Source organism: Thermobia domestica, chromosome 11 (genome assembly GCF_964235325.1).
Source record: "Thermobia domestica chromosome 11, izTheDome1.hap1.1, whole genome shotgun sequence".
Taxonomy (NCBI): domain Eukaryota; kingdom Metazoa; phylum Arthropoda; class Insecta; order Zygentoma; family Lepismatidae; genus Thermobia; species Thermobia domestica.
Genome location: NC_137464.1, coordinates 189,345,931 through 189,367,609, shown reverse-complemented (window position 1 = coordinate 189,367,609; position 21,679 = coordinate 189,345,931). Strand labels below are relative to the sequence as shown.

Here is a 21,679-nt window from a genome sequence, read left to right as displayed (position 1 = left end):
AAATAAAGATTTTCAGGCAGCAGTTGAGGCGAACAGTGGCCAGACATGTGAGGAAACGGGACTACAATTCAGTGTGAGTGGAGAAACCATTTCGCAGCACCTCTATCAACTTGACAAGCACTACAAGTTGGGTCGATCGGTACCATTCTATGCCTTTGATGGGAAATACTATTGCATCCGCCATACTCCCCGGACATTGCACCGTCCGATTATCACCTGTTCCATTTCTTGTACAAATACCTTAAAGGACGCCAGTTCAAATCAATAGTAGAGGTGCAAAATGCACTTGATACCTTATTCGCTTCACGCCCATCAAGTTCTACCGCCATGGAACCCATGGCCTTCCAGAATGTTAGCTGAAGGTTGTCGGTGCTGATGGGGACTATTTTTGATCTTCCAGGTACGTCTAACAAGGGAAGAAAGGGAGATTATATATCGAAGTGAAAAAGGGTTTATACACCAATCGAAAGCACTAATGACGCCTATTACGAAACTATAATAAAAAATTTCCGAATGCATATACTGTGCGAGTTATATGAATATACAGGTTGTCCAGAAAATCCGGTACTACCCCTAGAAATTGTAAACGGGAGACAGATGCCTAAACACGAAAACATATGTTTGATCATTTTAAAAGTACAACGTATCAAAGGAAAAAGTGTTGTCCCAGGGCCACCCGCAGGGTCCCAGGAGGGTCAATTAGCATATTGTTGGAAACCTGTTGGGAAATGAAAGAAGACGAAACAAGTCTCGACTGTCTAAAATTACCCCGTGCAAAATGACCGGTGGGGTGCTGACTGCCACGGGTGCTGATTGCCACAACCAATTATTGGTGCTGATTGCCACGACTGGCGCTGATTGCCAATATCAAGGTGCTGATTGCCACGATGGCGTGCTGACTGCCACGAGCCTGAGAGAAAGTTGCTAGACGTAACATTACCGGACGCCAAGAAGCATGAAAGAAACATGATGAACCTTAGGATCGTGTTGTTCAGACCAACTCCTAACAAAGGTAAAGAGGTCTCTGTATGTACAATCACGTCCAAAATTATTGTCGCATGACTATAAATATGTTGTTCTAGTAATATAATTTGATAACGAATTCGCCCGGTATTTGTTATAATGTTAGTATGTGTATAATCGGTAAAGACAAGTATGTGGTAAATTTCATGTCAAAAGAGCAGTAAATAAGAAAATGAAAGGAAAATAAAATTTTCTTGTCCATTTAGTTAATTCTATTTTACTCATTATGATTTTCGTATTTATAATTCTTTTCCTATGAAATTTACCACAAATATGCATTTCCTGATTATACACATACACCTGTGTAGTATCAATATTAAAAGTACTCTGCAAAATCATTATCAAATTATATTCTTACAAGGAGACAGTTATATATGTGACAATAATTTTGGACATGAGTGTACTTTCAGTTTTGTCAGGGAGCGATGCGTACAAAATTGGTACGATTTATGTGTTCTCACTTGAACTCCCTATGTCAGCATGAACTCTGTACAGCTGCGCAAATTGTTTCGAGCAGCTCTTGAAAGTTCCATGAAAAAAGCACTGCTGGCTGTCCCTCACAAGGGAAGTTCAGGAGAAAGCACTCGCCTGCAGAGAAACTAAGCATGCCATTTAAAGCCCCAATTCATGCTGATTACAACATGCTAATAAAATTCCTGTAAGGTTGAGAAAGGTTCGAGATATTCAACTTGGAAGTTTATATGAGAAAATGAGGATATGCGCATTTATACGCTTTAAGTACAACATAATTAGTAACGAATATTGACATACGAATTGAAAGCTATCAGAAGTAAAAGAAAAAAAGTGTTTCCCAATAACTAACATTTTTTTTTTAGATACAATTAGTCATTAAATTGTTCACAATAATCATAGGTTAGAGATGAAAATTGATCACTGTTGTTCTTCTGTTTTATGAAGAAATGACGCAGGCAAAAAACTCCCTTGCACCGTGAACATTTTATACGTGCAATTGCGTTGCATCCGTCAAGAGAACTGTTCGCAGAACCAAAGCGAAAAGCAAATTCGACAAGTAATTGAAAAGTTATAGGCCTATAATTTGTTCGTAACCTGCCTTGTAGAAGGCAAACTAAGACAATCCAATGTATCGCGGTGACTGGAAGTGATTCGTATGGACACGAACTTTATTTGATTGTTTCGTTGGTACATTATAACGTCCGGATGAAGAAGTTTCATACTATGTATACACGACTCCAAAAGTGCATTACCACCTGCAATTCTCCTTTTCCTGCAATAGCAGGCAACCCAAAAAGCTCGGCGGTTGGGTTGGTTGCGAATTCGAAAGGCGTTGGACAAAACCTCAATTTTGTCACAAATATATCAGTGTGGCCAACTGCAAATAAGGGAATAAAACAAATTGTTAAGAATGACAATTTTATTCTTGTGATGGAGTTGGATGACATCAAAAGTTACAAAATGACTTACTTAAGCAGTTCAAACAAAATGAATGGTAAGAAACAGATATCAGAAGAAAGAATTTCTCTCTTTCCCCCCGCCCCACCCAAAAAAGAAACTCATAAAAAGAAAAAAGTTACATAATATGAAAGTTTCATATTAAAGCCTAACAGCACAAAAACAGATATCTACACGAAACGAAAAAGAGACAAACACAGAATAGGAGACACCAGTGGCGTAGCAGACTTGCGGCCTTCCCATGCAAGATAAAGAGACAAGACCCTAGTTGTAAACCCCATTGTTATAATAATAATAATAATAATAATAATAATAATAATAATAATAATAATAATAATTATTATTATTATTATTATTATTATTATTATTATTATTATTATTATTATTATTATTATTATTATTATTATTATTATTAAAAAGTCGTTTCCTTTTCTAAGTCTCTGACTCTGCCCCAGAGCATAAATGCATATAGCGATCATGTGTGCACCTTTTGTCAATTAGCGGTCCCAAAGGCCAAAAGGGATGGAAATCTCCAAGGAAGAGAAACAAAGAACTTTCTTACGGTAAATTCTAGTTCAAAGTTCGAAGTACTTGGTTTTCCACGTGAGTTTTTGTTTCTTTCTTCAGGGAACAAAAAAGTTCTAGCGCCTAAGAAATTACATCATATAATATTGCAAATTTGCAAGTGGATGTATTTACATTGCAATGTTTGGTAATAAAGATATTATGATTAGAAAACAATCTTGCGAAAAGTAAGTTTAATTTCTTCATCCATCGCAAGTCTTAGGGGACCTTTATACCTCGTATCCCCACTCCCCGAATATCGATATCGAAAATTTAGAATGATTATATTCATGTCCATATATTTGCGATATCGAATGTTGATATATGATAATATAGATATCGATGATAGCGATATATCGACATATCACAGGCCCAGATTCCGAGAAGTGATGCTTGAAATATACTGGAATTAACAATCAAATTCTAAATAAGTTTTTCATTTCCGTATCCAATGTTGAGGGGGAAGGGTGGGAGTCTACTTAGCTACAGAGGCCATATCAATTGTGTTCTCAAACCAGCCATTACACCAGCTATTATCAAAGTGTTAAGTCAGCCATTGTCTGCGAGTTACCCCAGTTCCATTTGAAGTTTGAATTGAAAACCTGAATTACAAAACATCCCAAGTCCACTCTTTTTCTTCGTATTTTTCGTTTTCTGTTTTTTATGTTAGCATCTATGTTTCAGGGTTATTGACTTGCATAATACGTAAGTCCAAGTCAAAACTTTTTAAAAAAAAATCAAAATAATTTCAGCTAAACAGAATAGCATTCCAAGTATAATCTTCTTGTCTTTCTTCTAAAAACAAAAAAGTACTCCGGTGGACTTCGGATGTTCTGCAATTCAGATCTTCAATTTTATTTACGGTCTTTAACCATCTTTAACTCGCAGGCTCCTTGCTTTCATAAAAAGCATTTGTTGTGTAGATTAAAATCAAAAATGAATTAATCTATATTCTTGGGAACTTATTGTTGCACCAACACACATATATACAGGGTGTAACTAAAAGGTACGGCAAAATTTCAGAGGTGGATTCCTTATGGGTAGACAAGCAAAATCGTTCATATAACCATATGTCGGGAAATGTATCATTACAGAGTTACGGCCATTGAGCAGCCTAATGGTGGAAATAGTCATATTCTGGTCGCTCCTTAATGTGACTCAATTTAAACCTCAATAACTCAGACCCTAATTAACCTAGGAAGATATTTTTCACATCTATGTATTTCTAAAGGACGATGCTTTCCGCCTATATATATAGGGTGAGTCAAAAGTCTTGGACACCTGCATAAGTTTTAAAATCGACGGGAAAAGTAAAAAATGATGATGGGAAAAGTGGGAAATTACCTTGATACTAAAGCAGTTCTCTCTGTTCCAGGTGATCTAAAATAGGTCTGACACGTGAACAGAAGATCGAAATCATCCTTATATCAGTGGAACGCAGCTACCGAACAATAGCAGCTGACTACAACCGACGGCACTCAGACAGAGAACCGGTATCGCACAGCATGGTGGCTCACGTAATCACCAAATTCCGAGAAACGGGCTCTGTTCAAGATAGGGCACGTAGTGGGCGACCAAAGACTGCCACCAATGACGAAACTGCAACGGCGGTTGTTGCGTCGTTTGTGAAAAGTCCTACACGAAGTAACTGTCGTGTGTCCCTAGCATGTCCAATAAGCCAATCCTCCGTTATCCGGATATTGCACACCAATCAGTGGCATCCTTACAAGCTGCACATGCAACACAAACTGAACGAGGATGACCCTGATCGCCGGTTGGAGTTCTGCATGTGGGCTACTGAACAACACGAACTGGATCCTGCGTTTGTCAAGAGCATACTGTTCAGTGACGAGGCGTATGTCACTTTGAACGGGGAGGTTAATCGACAAAATTGTCGACACTGGTGTGACGCAAATCCGATCTGGGTTGATCCGAGTCGAGAACATAGTCCAGCGAAGGTGATGGTTTGGTGTGGCATATGGGACACCCGCATCATTGGGCCATTTTTCAGTTACAACACCTTAACTGCACCACAGTATCTGATGCTGTTGCAAGACTTTGTGTTCCCTGCCACACTGGACGCTGACGGCATTTTCCCATCTTATTTTCAGCACGATGGACCCCTCCACACTATAGACTTGGTGTCCGTCAATGGTTGGATGAACAACTGCCACGGAAGTGAATTGGTCGCCGTGGTCCCGTGGAGTGGCTGCCCAGATCCCCTGACTTAACGCCCCTTGATTTTTATCTATGGGGACATCTTAAGCAGATAGTGTATGCTGAGACAATCCGTGATTTGAGACACCTGGAGGAACGCATCCAACAAGCCTGTGACCAAACTTCAGGAGACATCTCCTCCGTGTGAGACTCCAGTCAGAGTGGTTGCAGGGACTACAGTTGTGCATTGCACGAAATGGACAACACGTAGAACATGTGTTGTAGCATTCAGTATCAAGGTAATTTCCCACCTTTGAACATTAATAACTTCTAAACTGTACTAGATAGGAAAAACAAATTACACCACTAAATTCCTGAGCTCAAGCTAGTGTTATTTGATGGGTCATACACCCCCTTCCCATTTAAAAAAATGACGTGAATCCAAAATGGCGGATTTCAATATGACATACACTTCAAAAGTTGCGGCCCCTCATCAAACCTCTGTTCCCATCATTACTTTTTACTTTTCCCGTCGATTTTCACTTATGCAGGTGTCCAAGGACTTTTGACTCACGCTGTATATTTTATGTATGTGTGGGAGTACCACGGTGGACATGGGAGGGTAATTACTTGTTTTTTGTTTGATTTTTGCATCAGCATTTTGGAGATGGCATTCCTTGGGGATACACTCATAAAATGCATATCAGCGGAAAGCTTAATTTTTGCAGAACACGTTGCTACTAAAATTACCTTCCTATCTTAATCAGAGTTTGATATATTGAGGTTTAAATTAAGACACATTAAGGAGCGACCAGAATGTGACTATTTCACACCAGTAGTCAGCTCAAAGGCCGTAATTCTGGAACGATGCATTTCCCGACATATGGTCATCGGAACGTTTTTGCTTGTCTACCAATAAGGAATCCACCCATGAAGTTTTGTCGTACCTTTTAGTTACACCCTCTATATACAAGATCCGTTTTGTTGATTTACGAAATCACTCTTTTTTCCTCAAACAATTTACAAAAAGGGTCTTGAATGAGGTGGTCGCACTAGTAATGACATCCCGTAGCGTCGTTACGTAACACACACAGTATAAATAAAGCTTCAAAACCACAAATTGCAAGTTCTGCCGCAGATAATTCGGTAAGGTGTCTGCTTGTTGAGTGGGCAACCCAGATTCATATCACGGCTGGTACGGTTTGCTTTTTTTTCCCTTTCAAAATACGTTTCTATATGTTTATATTTCTTCTTAATAATTACTTTCTTGCAATCTTAAATTAGTCAGGGTTAAGTAGTCAGAAGATTAAAATACATGTATGACTACTTTATCCGTGTGTGTGTACTCATATATGTATCTTTACATATTTGTTTCTTTCTTAGGGCCGCGGCGGCTCAGTGGTAGAGCGTTCAACTTTGGTGCTTGGGGTCCGGGTTCGATCCCAGTCCCCGACAAGTGAACTTTGTGGTGGACAAACACCGTGTGCGTGGGTTTTCTCGGGGTTCTCCCGCTTTGCTCATTCCACCATTTCATTCATTACTCATCATCACCGTCTCCTTTAGCCTAACCGGCATAATCGTGGGACGTAAAACCCAAAGATTTCATTAGTTTCTTTCTTTCAACTAGTGTTGCCACGAGACCAGACAGAAACCTTTAATACGAGACACGAGACGAGACAGACTACTTGTCCCGTCTCGTTTCCGAGACAAGACGAGACGTCTCTTGAAATGCCTCGTATCGTCTCATATCTCAAAAATGAAAAGACAGTTTTTGAAATTGTTTAAAAATGTATTAACTCGGAATAAATTATTGCATTCAAAAGTATACCAGCGTTTATTATTTCAAATGAGGACTATCCTAAAAGAACAAGGAAGACCTAAACTTATTTTTTAAATGATTCTTACAAACAGCTTTCATTTCTATTTTCCAACCGATTCAAGTTTAAATATTTAGTGATACTGTTCCAGATTCAAGGAAAATGTTAAACCATTCTTTGAGATCAGTGTTTCAGAATATTTCATTCCGAGGGCTGGTGGTTATATCTATGTATAACAATCCTTTATAGAAATAAAAGTTCTCTTAATGCCAGTTTCATCAGCAACTAACCATTGTTCATGAGTTTTCTCGTTCCGAACAAAGACAGAAACGTGTAGGCCTTTTCGTGTACTGAGTTTTAAAGGATGCTGGTTTGACAATAAAATTTAGTTTCGTTTTATTGTTTTATGATGTTATTCGAACCAAAGTCATTTTTGAAATCAGAAAGTCACATGGGCCTTCTTATATTTTGAAGTGGCGCAGGAGGTTTTGAAAAAAGGATTTCAGAATAAGTGGGGAAGGCTTGCCTTTCGACTGTACCAACGATATTGACAAATATTCCTGTCGTAATAATTCATTACTGGAAACCATTGGCGCCCGAAGAATTTTTAAGGGGGTCATTTCCTTGATTGCTATATTACGCCTGATATTTAATATACGTAGTTTGCTATATTACACATATATTTTCGTGAGCAAGGGCGGCCGGGCCCCTTCCCCCTCCCTTCGGGCGCCCGTGGTCGAAACTAAGTAGTCGTTGTTTTAAGCAGTGTTTCTTCCAGACATGTTTTTGGGGTGCTGCCCCCTGGAACTCTAAGAGAACCCCCCACGGGGAGACCAAAATAATACATCTATTATAGAATAATACCAGCAGTACCCCCGGAATCCTAAATATACCATTTTTTCTGAAAGAAACACTGATTGGAAGATTGTAGTCGTGTTGTGTGTTGTGCTGATAGCCAAACAAAAGTGGTTAAAAGCTGTAATTTTAACCACTTTGTATAACAGCTCCTTTTTGTGGGCCTCATCCGCTCTAGTGTTGCCACGAGACGAGACATTTCTCGTGTCTCGTCTCACGAGACTAGACAGCTTGAAGTCTTCTCTCGTCTCATCTCGTGGAAACACTACTTTCGACCATGTGGGTTACTGCCTCGATCTTGGAAATGTCCTCGAAGGGATTGTGCTATGAATAACAGATTTTATTCGAACTAATTGACTGACTCCGATGCAACATTGTTCCAATTTCGCCTATTCGCAATGTAATGGAATAGACAAACATACGTTTATATGGTTACATGAAGGCGGTCCCGTGTTCGATTCCTGGTGGGGGCACTCGGTCGAAAAATTTAAAAGTTTTTCAGGCCAGTCACCTTGAATGAGATTTTCCTTGGTTTTCCACATTCACACCAGGAAGATGCCAGGGTGATACCTTAGGTTTCAGATCACTTCCTTTCTTCCCCAATCCTTTCTTCCTTCCCTTTCCCCGGAAAGTGTGTTCGCCTAGAGATGTCATCCCTCGAACGTGACGGGTTAAATGGTCTCAGATGCCGAAAGCCCAGAAATCTAAATCCTAAATCCTTAATTTACAAAGTTACTTCTGGGAAACATTGTTCTTTCAAAATATATTTCTATATATTGATATTTATTATTATTAATTGCTTTCTTGTACCTTTCCTACATTATTCTAGATTAGTTACCATCGGTTAGTTTAGTCACATTATGTATAATTAAATACGGTTACGTATGTTTACCGTTTCTTTTCTTTTTTAAAAAATACAGATCACATGTATTGTTAATAATTTATTTGTTGCATTTTTTAATAATTTATTTCATACACACAACAGATAAAACAACTCATAGATTTTAATTACACAGCACATAGTTCTTTGACATGGAGGGAAATCTCCTTTGGCTATAGGAGCATATAGTATTACCAATGGGGATTTCCCTCATCCCCCTTGTAATTCGCACATCGTCAACAGATATAGAACATTGTTGAACATTTCTTGAACCACTTCATCACACTCCTAGCCTTGTGACATGGTGCATTATTTTGTCGAAAAATGCCACTACCTTTGGGAAACATGGTCGTCATCAAGGGGTGTACGTAGTCTGCAAGCAGTGTGCGATACGCGTCGGCCGTCATTGTGCCTTGCTCGAGCTATACTAGATACATGCTCATGTGTATGTTCCCCAGAGCATTATTATTATTATTATTATTATTATTATTATTATTATTATAATAATAATAATAATAATAATAATAATAATAATAATTATTATTATTATTATAATATTTGAAGTACAATCAAATATCACGACATTAATTATTAGTTTTAATTAACGGAATTGAGCTGAAAATTAAATCTTGATTTCGAAAGATTAACCATTAAGTTTATGCGTTCGGTACCTTTCTAAAGTAATAAATACTGGAATTGGTTTCAAGGCTGTTTCTGACTGAATACTTTCTTCAAAATAATATTAAAAGTTATAGAAAGATTTTCGACACATTCGAGTCGAGTCGAGATTTTTACGAAAAGTCTCGACTCGACTCGTGTCTCGGCTCGAAAATTAGAGTCGAGAAATAAATTTGTCTTGACTCGTCTCGAATTTTACAAAGTGTGTCAGTGTGTCTGAATTTCAGTCCAGATTCGAGACATGTCTCGACTCGTGCGCATCCCTAAATATTCATATTTTAAATGTGCAACACTACCTCGCGAAAAATGACCCCGAAGTTAATTTACCAAAGTCTACTTCCATCTTGTTAGATTAGTGATCGTGGTTTAGGATAGATTATGTAAAGTCAGACATGGTTATGTATGTTTACAATTTCGTTTCTTTCTTTCAAAATGCATTCCTATCTGTTCCCATTTATTATTAATAATTTATTTCTTGCATTTATTAATAACTATCAGAAAAACCCATTATTCGCATGGTGGCTGTATTTGGAAGTCAACGCCTCTATAGTATCACCATTGATTTCAGCGAGTGCGAAAACTTTGGATTTGACATTAATATCGGCCATTTTGGATTATTTTTACATGTCAGTTATCATCTCCGGTACCCCGACCCTCAACTAAGTGGGGTTAATTTGGAAGTTAATGCAATCGGAGTTTCGCCATTGATCTCAGCGACCGCCAAAACTTTGAATTCGACACTAATATCGGTTATCTTCTACTACTTTTACATGTCTCTGTAAACGTCTCCTGAGACTTCCTGGTTCGATTTAAAAAAACGCTTCGTCTTGATCCGGAACCTGGGCCAAGGTACCCAACATCAAAATTTGGTAACTCTCGGTCCTCTTGTGTGGTCTCCAGGCAGCACACAGATACATACATATAGACAGACAGACACACAAACAAACTTTTTATTTTATTTATATTAGATTAGGTGTATTTCAAACAGTGCTTCTTCCAGAAGTGTTTTTAGGGGTACTGCCCGCCCGGAGCTCTGAGAGTGCCCCCCGGAAGAGACCAATATAATATAATAAAAACTAGAAAGTTATCGATAGTGCCCCCGGAATACGAAGTGTGCCCCGCCCCCGGAACATAGTTTCTGAAAGAAACACTGATTTCAAACACAACAGATAGAACCAACTGCGCCGACTTTCCAAAATGTATGTGGGTGCATATAAATGGCGGGACGAGTTATATGTTTTCAGGGGAGTCTCGATTTTTTTTGATTGATTTCTTTTTAGTTAAAATCTTTTATGAACACTGTCATAAAGGGATGTGCTGTGATAAAGTAAAATATACCGGTAATATAAGGATAAGTTGGGACTGTCCTAGCTCAGTCGGTAACACGGCTGACTTAAACGTAAAGAAACAGGTTGAAACCCGGGTTCAAGTTTAATTCCTGTAATGCATATTCCCAACATATATAATCGTGGTATTTAGTGTATATTTTCAACAACTTACATGATGCACAATGAGTGCAAGAGGCAGTGATATTATCAAACGTTACTAAAAGAAAATACTACATTCATACAAATTAAAATAAAAATATCATCATAAAAGAAAATAATTTTAACGGTATTGCAAAAAGAACTTGCAAGGATTTTGAAAATGAAATCTTTGAGTCTTGCGTCCCACGGTTATGCCGGTTAGGCTAAAGGAGACGGTGATGATGAGAGATGAATGAAATGGTGGAATGAAGAAAGTGGTAGGAAACGGGAGTGCCCCGAGAAAACCCACGAGCACGGTGTTTGTCCACCACAAGGTTCACTTGGCGCGGACTGTGATCGAACCCGGGACCCCAAGCACCAGAGGTGAATATTCTACCACTGAGCCACCGCCCCCCCTGCAAGGATTTTGTTGTGGACATAAAGTATAAAGTGACTAACTTAGTGTGTTCCTTGGTTGCCTTTGCAAAAACACATTTGAAACAATCAATTATGTTTTAGAGGTTAGAAATTTTAACTCCCATCTCTATGTTTTAATTGTTTATTTTTTAATAGTGTCAAGAGAGAAATATTTATTTTATTATGTTTATTATGTTTCGAAACTAAAAATCTTGCCTGCAGCGCCCTGACAAGATTATTTGTGTGAGTGCTTTAACCAGGGAACACCAAGGAGGCGGCGCACATAGACAGAACAACCCCTAGCATTTCTTACACAGTACAACGTTGTTTGGCATACAACGTTGCTCCTGTACTAGCGAGTTCCAGCTAGTTAAGCCTTTTATTAACAGCCGGAGGCAGCATTCTGTTATATCGTTGTAGTGAGTGGCGTGTTAAAATACTCCTAGTATGTTTTTTCATTGTTCGATTGACCTTGAAGGACCAACAAATGCCTTTCCAGGAATACAAGTTCCCTTTAATTCATGAAGTTAATATAGAAATGACCTTCAAACCTATGCTGTGCATAAATGCTGGAAGTATTATAAAACGGTTTTATCCGTGTGTAGCCCTGCAAAGCCAGGTCCGAAGACGGCCCGGATGGATCTGTATTATGTGTCCGTCTCGACCCGATCTGGCCCAAATCTCGAGCCGGGCAGAGAATGGGCCGGACTCTAAACTGGCCGGGCACAAAGGAGCCGGGCTCTAAATGGGCCGGGCGTAACCGGCCTGAGAACAATCAAGTTGATAAATCAAGTCAATCCTTCAATATGTAATGGAAAATGAGAAATATGTCGTCATAATATTGCACTGTCTATTTGTCCTTCTCAAATAGGAAAATCGTGTGAAAAGTTACCCAAGGTTTGTTTTCTATATCCCTATACTGTCTGTCTATTTGTTATTTGTGCTTGCTCTGTCCAGCCATGTTTATTATACAATAATACAGCTCATGGACGTAAAAGTCTTATACTACACTCATTAATGCATTTCAAGTAACAGAGAAGATATGTAAAACTTCTACACCGTATGTGATACTAATACTACAACTACTACTGCTAATACTATTATGACTATTGCGATTACGAATGCTAGTGCTAATTCCACTATTGCCGCCACTGCTACTACTGTTACTATTACAACTACTGCTACTACTTATTACTATACTAATACGACAGCGAATACCACTACTGCTATTATTAGTAATACGAAAACAAAACAATGAAAATGAAATCTTTGAGTTTTACGTCCCACAGTTATGCCGGCTAGGCTAAAGGAGACGGTGATGATGGTGGAATAAATGAAATGAAATGGTGGAATTGATAAAGTGGGAGGAAACGGGAGAACGTCGCGAACCCCCACACACGGTGTTTGTCCACCACAAATTTCATTTGGCGAGACCTGGGATCGAACCAGGGACCCCATCCACCAGTGGTGAACGCTCAATCACTGAGCCACCGTTCCAGGAACACCTAATCCGCCCTGGCGTCTTGGTGATTTATTTTATCATAATATTTTGTTATATTTGTAGTATCATACTATGATATAAAGAATACAGGAACATGTAACATCATTTGGTATTTGGCTTGCTAATTGAACATAACTACAAATTGCACTGATTTTATGAGCACGCCAGTTCACGGTTTTGGCCTCCGTGGTCTAAAGGTAGCGTACCAAATTCTACTTAGTAGGTCAAGTACTTGACTTTGTCATACGTTCTTTAGGTAACTACGGCTCAGGCTGTATGGATGATGATGGGATGAATTAGTGGAATGAAAACAGTGGGAGGAAGCGGGACCACCCCGGAAACTCCCACGCACACGGTATTTGTCCACCACAAAGCTCGCATAGCATCTGGGTGGTAGTTCTGTACGGATCCAATGAACTACGGAATAACGTAGCAGAAACTCCCTACTCTGTAAATATATACTGCTAATATTCGTAAGTTTCAAGCTTGTAAAAGAACGTAGCTGTTTTGTCTTTCTATTAAGGTTTACGATAATTCTATCGTATCTTGTCTGAGCTGCAAAACGAGAGGTAATACGTTTATCGATTTATGGTTAGGGATTGGTCCTTTAAAACATTTAATTAAATCGAGAGGTGATAGAAACATACTATCCCGCGAAAAACGTACATTTTCTTTTGTGACAGATGATAACACTACTTCAAGTTTCAGTATTGAATTCATATTGTTTGGAAATCTTCGTTTCATACTGTGAAACGATACTCACTTCTTTTAGTTTGGTATTGGTACTGGTAACTCCTCTAATATATGCAACAAGTTGAAACTCTTAGTCATAGATTAAAAATGTAGCAATACACGTTGAAACCGAGCTTGGCTAACTTCAGCTACTTCTTTTTTGAATAGGAATTGGTGGAAAGTATTCTTGGGATGCTGAATTCTTGGAGGAACATTTCCTTACGACTCTGATGTATTTTAAAAAGCCGTATCTTGATATCTCCTATTGTTTTGATTCCTGCAAACAACAATTGAAATAGGAAATGATAGTTAATTGGAACCACTTCCTGTTGATCGTAAAAAAAAAAAGACGTATCCTGATATCTCCTATTGTTTTGATCTATGGAAAAAAGAATTGAGATAGGAAGTAATAGTTAATTTGAACCACTTCCTGTTCCGGTAGGGTGTTGACAATAATTATGGTATGTTGCCTAGAGACGGTAAATCGTTTGGACAAAAATGTTCTATCTGTTACTGTTTTTGCTCTATGGCGAGGAACGTTCAAACATAATATGGCTAATTTTAATAAATTCTGGTTTGATCAAAGCTGCCACGGTGATGGAGGAGGCTATTCTTGAGACGATGAATCGATTGCAAAAAGCCACTTTTAATATCTTTTACCATTTTTGCTCTACCGAAATCAGTATTGGAACAGGAAGTACTAGTAAATTTGAATAATTTCCAGTTTTAGTAGAGTTATATGGATAGTAACGATATGTTTGTTGAGAGGCTGAATCGTTTGCTTAAAACTGTTTCTAGCTATCTGCTGCCGTTTTCATTCTATAGCGATAAACGTTGAAACCGTTATTGAAACCAGAAGTTATAATAAATTCTAACTACAGCCGAATTTAGTATTGTAGATATTTGTCTTTAGACTCTACATCGTTTGCAGAAACCACTTCTCACTATCCGTTATCATTTTCTTTATATATCGACAAACGTTGAAATCGGAAATGGCTAATTTGAAGCAATTCCGGTTTGAGTAGAAGGTTAACGGAGGAAATAAAATATATTCTTTGGATACTGAATTAATTGCAAAAGACCACATCTTGAAGCATTTAATATTTCTATTAGGCGGAAATTGGAAATTGAAACCGGAAGTAATAGTAAATTTCAACCATTTATAATTTCGGTAGAATATTTTGTGCACCCATGATGTTGACTCTAGATGATAACTCGTTTTCAAAAATCAGTTCTCGCTATGTTACCGTTTTATGCTATGACGATGAAAGTTGAAACTGTGTTTGAAACCGGAAGTAATAATAAATTTAAACCATTTTCCATTTTAGTAGAGATTGTGAATGACCATGATATGTTGCCTATACAAGCGCAATCGTTTACAAAAAAAAAAAAAAAAAAAAAAACGTTTTCATGTATGTTACCGTTTTCATCTATGGGTTAAATGTTAGAACCGGATATTGCTAATTTGAACCAATTCTGGGTTCAATATAAAGTTAACGGATGAGATGGAACCTATTCTATTCATTGGATGAAGAATCAATAGCAGAAAACCATTTCTCTATACAGGAGCGGATCCAGGACCGACTTCTGGGGGGGGGGCAGGGGTTGTCATAATGCTACTTTTAAGGGTTCCAAACTCTGTGATGGATTTTATTTATATATAAAAAATAAGAAAGTTTCCTCTTCCGGGGGGGGGGGGCGAGCGCCCCGATCGCCCCCCCTAGGATCCGCCCCTGTCTCTATATCACTTTCTGTCTTTGCTTTGGTATCTATCAACAGACACACGGATGAAACCACTCTATAAGATTTCCGACTTTATGCACAGCACAGTTTGGTAGTTTAAAACCTGTCTTTGGTTCCATAAATATTATTAACACTAACATATCAATGATACTCTTGTGTATGATTCAAAAAGTTAGCCGTGAAATTTAATCTAGATTGGAAGTAGTTGTGGAAAGGCCTCTTGCTATAACAGATTTGTGGGTGTTCAGATAAAACCAACATAATATTTCTATTTCACACCGGGTGAGTAATGCATAGGTCATTTCTACTGTATATCAACTTCACGGACCAAAGCGACTTGTGACTTGATGTGAAACCATTTGTTAGTTCTTCAAGGTCAATAACAACAAAGTAGCTAATACTAGCACTACACGTGACCCATTACTTCGATAGAAGAGGCAGATTCAATAGACGTGTTTACGTATAAAAGAAGCCCTCCGGCACTTAGGCTGGGTGGAAGCAACAACATTCTATGCGAAAGAACGGTGTTTGTTCTATTTGTTCGAGTTTGCTTGTGTGTCTGTCTGTGTGCGGCCTGGGGATCAGACGAGTTGACAAAAAGTTACTAAATTTTAATAACGGATACTTTTGTCCAGGCCCCAGACCAGGACCAAGTGGTTTTTATTTTTAAAAATCGAACCAGGGGTCTCAGGGGAGGGGGACGTTTACCGAGACATGTAATAATATTAGAAAATTGCCGATATTTGTGTCGAATTCATAGTTTTCACGGTCACTGAGATCAATGGTGACACTTCAATTAGCGATGATTTTCAAAATCAGCTACCATTGCGTGCGGGCCGGGGTCACCGGGAGGGGGAGATGTACAGAAACAGTTAAAAATACTCCAAAATGACCTATATTAGTATCAAATCCTTAGTTTTCACGGTCGCTGAGATGAATGGTGATTCTTCCAGAGGCGTTGAATTCTAAATACAGCTCCCATCGCTTGGGAGCCAGAGGCGTTCTTTTTAAATTTTGAACCAGGGGGTCTCAAGGGGCGTTTCCCGCGATATGTAAAAGTAGTAGAAAATTACCGATATATTTTCGTTTCGTTGTTCAGTTTGTTTACATAGATATTTTATCTGACCCATGCAAAAAGTGGTTATTTTCAGCTAGTTATTATTAAATGCAAGAAATAAATTATTAATAATATACAGGGTGGCCCAAAAGTACGTATACAGTGCCGTACTGATCAGCTCATTGCATTTTATATAATTTCCTATTTTTATCCATCAGGTAGACTTAGTTTCTTTATTATTTGTCCTTAATATATTTTTACTTACATCTTAAGCTCAGAAGAGCCGAAGCAAATAAACTCATACACTAGAATGTTATAGTTGATCAATACAGAGGTGTATGCCTACGTTTGGACTACGTGAACAGATAGTAGTGCATTTTGAAAGAAAGAAACGAAAATGTAAATATACATAACCGTATTTGACTTTACATAATCTATCCTAAACCGCGGTCACTAATCTAAGATAATGTAGGAAAAAATACAAGAAAATAATTAATAATAATAATAAATATGAACATATAAAAATACATTTTGAAAGAAAAAAAGTTCCCCTTGCAGAACTTGTTTACTCCAGACGCCGAAACGTTAACCAGAGTTGGAGTGGGTGAGTGAGTCGGTGGGTCGAATTTTCTGAGTGGGACGTGGGTCAACAGCATGTTACCCACCACCCACCGTGACCCACTGCGACCCATCACCCACCATGACCCACTCTGCTCACTGCATTGTAAACAGCATTTTCTGAACAGCATATCTTTTTTCACCCTCGACTCTAGCCATAGAAAGTAAAAACTAAAAAGAAGAAGAACATTGAAGAAGCAGTTGAAGTTAAATTTATATCATGGCAGTCACGGTGGTTCATATCAAGGACTGCCTAATATCAATATTAGGCAGTCAACTAATATCGATCGTTTTCGATTATTTTTAGAAATCAATCCTATATATAGAAAATGCCCCCCCCAACAAAAGGGAGTTTTAAAAAATGATATTGAGATTAGGGCCTAACTATGTATATGCCAAATGTAATTTCAGTTGACTTTGATGTTGATGATCACACATACATAGTTATATTAAATTTTTATATAATAATTCATACATTATAGATGATTCAAAATAAAACAAGTAGTTAGCTCCTCTAAAAACTATTAGGCTGTGTCTGAAAAGTCAAGAAGTAAGTCCTATTGCTATTATTACAATTGCAAATATGATCAATTTCCTAAAGTTCTGCAAGAGTGCCTGAAGTTCTTTCTTCAATAGAAACAAGTGAAAAAGAAGAAAAAAGAAGGCCTTGAAAGTAAAACGTAGACAAATTCACCAGTGCTCAGAAGAAGCTGTCTACAATGCACTGAGCAGAATGGGTTGGTGAGTCACAGTAGTTCGGTGGGTCAGCGTGGGTCAGAACGGATTGTTTGGTCAAAGTGGGTCACGGTGGGTTGTGTGTCGCAGTGAGTCATATCCTGTTGACCCGCAACCCACCTAAAAATCTTAATCCAATTGACCCACTGACACTCCATTATTTCAGTCATTTTTACCGAAATCCAGAACATCAACATTTTCGATTACTTTCCAAAATTGGCCCTGTAGTGGCGAAACGGTCAGTGAATAGTGGTTGTGCCTATTAAATCCTTTTCTCAGAATCACAATATCTACAACATATCACAGTTTCAGTCATTTCTATCGAAATCTAGAACAACACCATGTTCCGTTACTTTCAAGAAAGTGGCCCGGTAATGGCCAAACGTTCAGTATTTATTGGTTGTGCCCATTAGGACATTTTCTCAGAATCACAATATCTACAACATATCACAGTTTCAGTCGTTTTTACCTAAATGCAGAACATCACCATTTTAGCTTACTTTCAAAGAAGTCATCTCGTAGTGTCCAAACGGCCAGTGATTATTGGCTGTGCCCACTAAGACTTTCTCTCAGAATCACAATATCTACAACATATCACAGTTTCAGTCATTTTTACTGAAATCCAGGACATCAACATTTTCGGTTACTTTCAAGAAAGTGGCCTGTAATGGCCAAACGGAAATTGATTAGTGTGTGTGCCCATTAAGACCTTTTCTCGGAATCACAAGATTTACATCATATCACAGTTTCAGTCACTTCTGTCGAAATCCAGAACATCACCATGTTCCGTTACTTTCAAGAAAGTGGCCCGGTAGTGGCCAAACGGTCAGTAATTATTAGTTGTGCCCATTAGGACATTTTCTCAGAATCACAATATCTACAACATATCACAGTTTCAGTCATTTTTAGCGAAATCCAGAAAATCAACATATTCGATTACTTTCCAAAAAGTGGCCCTGTAGTGGCCAAACGTTGAGTGATTAGGGGTTGTGCCTTTTTCTCAGAATCACAAGATCTACAACATATCACAGTTTTATTTTTTCGAAATCCAGAACATCATCTTCGATTACTTTCAAGAAAGTGGCCTGGTTGTGGCCAAAGGTCAGTGATTAGTTTGTGTGCCCATGGAGAACTTACAAGATCTAAAACATATCACTTTTCAGTCATTTGTACCTAAATCCAGAACATCACCATGTTCCGTTACTTTAAAAAAGTGGCCCTGTAATGGCCAAACTGTCAGTGATTAGTGGGTATGCCCATTCAGACCTTTTCTCGGAATCACAAGATCTACAACATATCACAGTTCCAGTCATTTTTACCGAAATCCAGAACATCAACATTTTCGATTACTATCCAAAAAGTGGTCCTGTAGTGGCCAAACGGTTACTGATTAGGTGTTGTACCATTTTCTCAGAATTACAAGATCTACAACATATCACAGTTTCAGTCATTTTTACCGAAATCCAGAACATCACCATCCTCGCTTACTTTCAAGAAAGTGGCCTGGTTGTGGCCAAACGGTCAGTGATTAGTGGGTGTGCCCATTGAGATCTTTTCTCTGAATCTCAAGATCTACAACATATCACAGTTTCAGTTATTTTTTTTAAGAAATCCAGAACATCACCATGTTCCGTTACTTTCAAAAAAAGTGGCCCTGTAGTATCGAAACGATCAGTGATTAGTGGTTGTGCCTATTAAATCCTTTTCTCAGGATCACAATATCTACAACATATCACAGTTTCAGTCATTTTTACCGAAATCCAGAAAATCAACATTTTCGATTACTTTCCAAAATTGGCCCTGTAGTGGCGAAACGGTCAGTGAGTAGCGGTTGTGCCTATTAAATCCTTTTCTCAGAATCACAATATCTACAACATATCACAGTTTCAGTCATTTTTACCGAAATCTAGAATGTCACCATCTTTGGTTACTTTCAATTGGCCTGGTTGTGGCTAAACGGTCAGTAATTTTTTGGTTGTTCCCATTAGGACATTTTCTCATAATCACAATATCTACAACATCTCACAGTTTTAGTCATTTTACCTAATTCCAGAACATCACCATTTTAGCTTACTTTCAAAAATGTGGTCTCGTAGTGTCCAAACGGCCAGTGATTATTGGCTGTACCCATTAAGACTTTTTCTCAGAATCACAATATCTACAACGTATCACAGTTTCAGTCATTTTTACCGAAATCCAGGCCATCAATATTTTCGCTTCTTTCAAGAAAGCGGCCTGCTTCTGGCCAATGGTCAGCGATTAGTGGTTGTGCCTATTAGGACCTTCCCTCAGAATCAGCAATCTACAACATATCACAGTTTCAGTCATTTTTACCGAAATCCAGGACATCAACATTTTCGGTTACTTTCAAGATAGTGGCCTGTAATGGCCAAACGGAAACTGAGTAATATGTGTGACCATTGAGACCTTTTCTCGGAATCACAAGATCTACAACATATCACAGTTTCAGTCATTTCTATCGAAATCCAGAACATCACTATGTTCCGTTATTTCAAGAAAGTGGCCCGGTAGTGGCCAAATGGTCAGTAATTATTGGTTGTGCCCATTAAGACATTTTCTCAGAATCACAATATCTACAACATATCACAGTTTCAGTCATTTTTAATGAAATCCAGAAAATCAATATTTTGGATTACTTTCCAAAAAGTGGCCCTGTAGTGGCCAAACGGTCAGTGATTAGTGGTTGTGTCCTTTTCTCAGAATCACAAGATCTACAACATATCACAGTTTCAGTCATTTTTACCGAAATCCAGAACATCACCATCTTCGGTTACTTTCAAGAAAGTGGCCTGGTTGTGGCCAAAGGTCAGTGATTAGTTTGTGTGCCCATGGAGACCTTTTCGTGGAATCACAAGATCTATAACATATCAAAGTTTCAGTCATTTTTACCTAAATCCAGAACATCACCATGTTCCGTTACTTTAAAAAAAGTGGCCCTGTAATGGCCAAACGCTCAGTATTTATTGGTTGTGCCCATTAGGACATTTTCTCAGAATCACAATATCTACAATATATCACAGTTTCAGTCATTTCTATCGAAATCTAGAACAACACCATGTTCCGTTACTTTCAAGAAAGTGGCCCGGTAATGGCCAAACGCTCAGTATTTATTGGTTGTGCCCATTAGGACATTTTCTCAGAATCACAAGATCTACAACATATCACAGTTTCAGTAATTTTTACCGAAATCCAGAACATCACCATCTTCGGTTACTTTCAAGAAAGTGGCCTGGTTGTTGCCAAACGGTCAGTGATTAGTGGGTGTGCCCATTGAGACCCTTTCTCGGAATTAGAAGATCTACAACATATCACAGTTTCAGTCATTTTTACCGAAATCCAGAACATCACCGTGGCCCTGTAGTGGCCAAACGGTCGGTAATTATTGGTTGTGCCCATTAGGACATTTTCTCAGAATCACCACATCTACAACGTATCACAGTTTGAGTTATTTTTACCGAAATCCAGAATATCACCATGTTCCGTTACTTTCAAAAAAAGTGCCCTCGTAGCAGGGCCGGTCTTAAGCCGATTGGACCGATTGCTCCCAATCGGGCCCCGCGCCTAAGGGGGCCCCGCGCTAGTGCCGTCTACTCTACTGTCCAGTCTCCTCTACTCTCCAGTGGTGTTTTAACAGCATATTAGACCCCGGAGCGAACAAGTGTTCTGTGGTCCCTATAACTAAATTTTCCTCTTAATACATGTAATTAATACATACCTTTCTGCTCGCGGGCCCCCGGCCAAGTGACTATGGCATCGTTAAGATGGCTCTGCTACTCTCGGTTCTCAAGTTCATATTGAAATACAGGTATATTCATGGGCTCCCCAAGGGAGGGTATGGCTTCTCCCTAAGGGCAAAGACGAACGGAAGATACTTCGCGGTCGATTACGAGGTTTAGGTCGCGGTCCTGCCCCTATGATGGCACAAACCCATGAATTTAACTAGGTAAGCGCATGCCGGAAATACAGGCTACATCGCGACTTAGA

The 21,679-nt window shown here is 38.6% G+C and overlaps 1 protein-coding gene across 1 annotated transcript in view; it reads right to left on the bottom strand.

The window, feature by feature from the left end:
- Positions 1-21,679, bottom strand: part of kl-3 (dynein heavy chain 8, axonemal kl-3) — a 555,080-nt gene that overhangs the window by 173,264 nt on the left and 360,137 nt on the right. The window lies entirely within an intron of this gene.